This window comes from Cryptomeria japonica, chromosome 8 (assembly GCF_030272615.1).
Source record: "Cryptomeria japonica chromosome 8, Sugi_1.0, whole genome shotgun sequence".
NCBI classification, from domain to species: domain Eukaryota; kingdom Viridiplantae; phylum Streptophyta; class Pinopsida; order Cupressales; family Cupressaceae; genus Cryptomeria; species Cryptomeria japonica.
In genome coordinates, this window is record NC_081412.1 from 318,747,910 (window position 1) to 318,752,323 (window position 4,414).

The following is a 4,414-nucleotide window of genomic DNA, read 5'->3' on the forward strand; positions in this document are numbered from 1 at the left end:
GGGAAGGAGAAGACAAGTGTCACTCATCTCACCTTGGCTGAGTTGAAGACTTGAGAGGATATAGGATAGTTGGAGAAGATGTAGGAATGAGAGGACAAGTGGACTCAAGTCCTCCTAAGATATAGGGATGTTGGAGAGAATATAGAAGAAGGTTAGGAAATATATGTACGTACACAATATTTCATTTATTTTGGAAGTTGGAGATAAGTGGCTAATAAATGATTTTATTTTGTTGAATTAATTTAGCCACATGATGGATGAGTTGGGAAAGAAGAAGTGATGTGGAGAATGAAAGGTGAGTTGAAAAAGGGATTAAATAATTAAGAAATTATTTAGTATTTGAGACTATAGGATAGTAGAATAGTTAAATATTAGATATTTAATTAATTGATTAGAAGAAAAGGATATAACGAATAAATTAATAAAATGTTTCAATTAAATTAATTAATAGAAGGACATGAAATGAATTAAATAAATTAATCTTTTCAAATTAACTATTTAATAAAAAAATAATTATTAAATAAATATAAAATATTTATTTAATTTCTCATAGCCAATTTTATGTGTATACACTAGGCAAAAGAAGATGTTTAGAGCTTGTTCTTAGATTTTTGGCTTGAGTTTTCAAGACCAAGTAGCACAAATCCACCTTGGTCCTCCAAATTTTTTGTCGTCGAAAGCTAAACTTGTTCATCACTATCGACTCTACCAGATTTCTTGAGTACAACTCTTGCACCTATTTCCTTCACACAGAAAGTGAGGAAAATATGTTGGGAATAGGGTTTTGCCTTGGGTCAAACCCCAATTTTGGAATTAACCATGAAATTGAATTGATAAATGTAATGAAAAATTATAATAAAATGCTTTCCTTTTGAGAGAAAGGATGAAATGTTTGAAACAAAAATGTATACCTTTATGAAGTTTTGTTTGACCTTTTACACAAAGGTTTTAGGGTTTCATGTAGGATGTCTTCATAACACATTGAATATGGATGTCATTTTCAATGATTGAACTTGACTTCACTTTTGCTCCAATGCTTGATGAATAATTGATTGGTTGCTCACTTGAATTGAATTTTGCCATTGTGTAATTGAGATCATAGAAGATTGATTAGCTTCGCCTAGGATTTTAAATGAGAGGGGTAGAACTCCTTTTATACTTGTCTACCCATAAAATAAATTGAATTTTTGGAACATGTCAATGTGAGATCAAATTTCTCACTCAAGTGAAATGACCATTGTGAGGCCCCAATTTAGGACCTAACTAGGACTAGGGCATGGGTTGTCTTGAATCAGGATTCCAAAATGGGGAGGGAAATGGACAGGTTATGAAAATGTGAGCTTGGAATGCAGTGTGATTGGAATTGGCATTGTAATCAAGCATTGGAAGTCGTAACGCTAAATTGAGGCCTAGGTGAAGAATTTTTTTTGTAAGAGTACAATTTACGATGTTACAAGATCAATGATAAAAAGGATGGTCAATGAACACCTAATCAATAATTGCCCTATATTCATTAAAAAAAGTGAAACTTTATGTTGTCCATTGAAACAAGATATTTTAATGACATTAAGCATTAAAAGAACCACCATATTTTGCATCTACGATGTCATTCATGTATCTTGGACATACAACCATGACATGGTGACCTCGAGATGTAAATGAAATCCATAAATATCCAAAAATATCACCAAGCCCTCTAGTTTTTAATCATTAAGAAAGTTTTGGTCCTGCGAAAACAACAAAGAATGAATGTTTAATGTAGCCATCTCCTTTGTAACATCATTGTGAACAAGTATTCCTCCATATTATATGATTCAATAGCTATCTAATATTGTTGTTGTTCTTTTCTATATCAACTTCTAAGCCTAATTTTCTTACCTAAACATAGACATCCACTAGACATCGTGACCAACTTTTTCAAGCAAGAAAATGTCTATCCTCATATTAAGGGTTAGAAGGTCAACAAACAAGAGGATTGAAGGCCTCATTTGTACTTAAAGCCCTCTCAAGATTAGGAGAGTGTTCACAAAGATATAACAAATAAAAACTAGGAAGATTCCTCACATAAATATGACTATAATATGTTTTAACTATTATACTTTGTTGAGAATTACTTGTGTGATGCTAAAAATGTGGTACATAAGAAAGGCATACACATATAATGAGACAATAAAAACATAAATGGAAAGCTTAATTGAAAACTAAATTAAAGATGAAAACCATAAGCCTTACTTGAAATGTCTCATTTTCCTCTATTCTTGAGGACCTTGAAGGTGTTGGATTGATTGGCTCTCAGCAGAGCAATGACCTTCAAAGTGACAACTCAAGAGTTGAGTAGCTACTTGATCATGATTGATTATGCAAATGATATGAAATACAATGCTATGATAAATATGAGATGCTAATTACTAGATGATTGAAATGAAAATGCCTATAGTAATGATGCTAAAACTATGGATGCAAGGGATCCTTATTGCTCCAAAATGGGGGATATTTATAAGAATTCCAAGGCCAAAGCTGAGGTGGCAAGAATCAGCAGTTTAGATCTGATCTGAAGATATCAAGGGTCAATATTGAGGAAGTTGGAGAAGAGGTTGGAGAGAGGGACACTTGTCATCTCTGTGGTGACAAGTGTCAAGGATCCTTTCTCATGAGAGGGCAAGTGTCCAAGGGAGGAGACATGTGGAAAAAGTGTCATGTGTCTCAAGGGGAGAATATCCACACCATAGGAGGTTAGGATAAGGAGGTTAGAATGTGCAAGATAGGATAGGGTTAGGTGGAATGGGTTATGTTAGGGGATGGCTAGAATAGGTGGTTAAAAGTTAGGAGCCATGTGGGTAATTTGAATTTAAAAATTCAAATAATAAGAAAATACAAATTAACTTTCAACAACTCATAAATTGATTTGTTTTAATTAATTAGGGGATTAGAAAAAAATGAATTAAATGGGGGGGAGGATTAATTAATTTGGGTTATTTAATCAAAGGGGACTATGAAATTAACTATGTAAATACATCATGTATATTTATTTACTAGTAGATGAATAGAGAAATTAATCAAATTGCTTGTGAATTCAATTAATTGGGAAGGGGGATTAATCAAATAACTACGTATTTAATTAACTATCTTCAAACCATTTTTAGGTGTATACATTTTGCCCCTCTTTGAAGTGATGTGTGACGTTGCGTTGATTCAAAGAATAATCTCAATTTGATGATGTTGATGTGATATTGGTTTGATAGGATGCCCCAGCCATTTATTGCTAAATTGTGATATGATGATGCCCCCCTAGGGAGATCAATTGAGATAATTAACCTTTGGAGTTTTTGGATCTTTGTGAAATTGATTTCCTGATAGATTATTGGATGATTCCTACAACTGTGGTTGATGAAAGTGAGAGTTCTTCGATTACTTTGATGTGGTTCTTGATGTGATGATTGATAGAGTTTGATTGAATTGATAAGATTGATTAGATTGATGAGATTGAGATCAAGTCTAGTTTCAGGAATGACACCACTTGTATAAGACAAAGATGATCAAAGCATCTGGTTTCAGGAACGATATATCCTTTATAAGACTTGATCAAAACATCTGGTTCCAGGAAGGATTCATTCTGTATAAGACACGATAGAATGGATTAGATGAGATGGATTGATAGAATTGACAAGATTGATTGGATAAAGAATTGACATTTTGTTGATATCATGTTGCAGGAAGATTTAGATGCACTGATGTTGGTACATTTGGGGGAATAGTATAAGATTCACTTTGGGTCGACAAAATATGGAAAGAGATGAGTCATCATTTTGATTTTGTATACACCTATTATGATACATTGATGATTCCTGCGATAGATTTGACCTTGGATAAGATGAGCTTTTGTGATCCTATGCAAGAATGAAATGCAAGCTAAATGAAAATGCAAATGTGAATGAAATGCAATGTGGTGATCCGACCGGTCATGTGGTCATTGCTTTGTTTCATCATTGAGCCTTTAAAATGTGGGAAGCGAGTGAAAACATCAATGGTATAATCGAACCATGATGACCTGAGCACTACTTTCCTAGGTTTTGATATTGCAAGTTAGCACAGGCATCGAGGTATAATTAAACCAAGATGACCTGAGTGTTGCTTGTGTAAAATAGGCAGTATTAACCACTTCTATATGCAAGTTCGAAATTTCTTCTATGATACTCCAATGATCATGTCCTAAGACAACTTTGCACATATGAATGATTAATTTACATACAATAGACAAGAAAAATATCATGTTCCTTCCTTGTTCCTCTAGTCAAAGACATCCTGGAGTCACTCAGAAATCATGATAGCAAAAAATCAAGATAAAATAGTTGAACCATTATTGTCAAAGTGTTAAAATCATTAGTCAAAAGATATCATCCATTGATATGTGTTT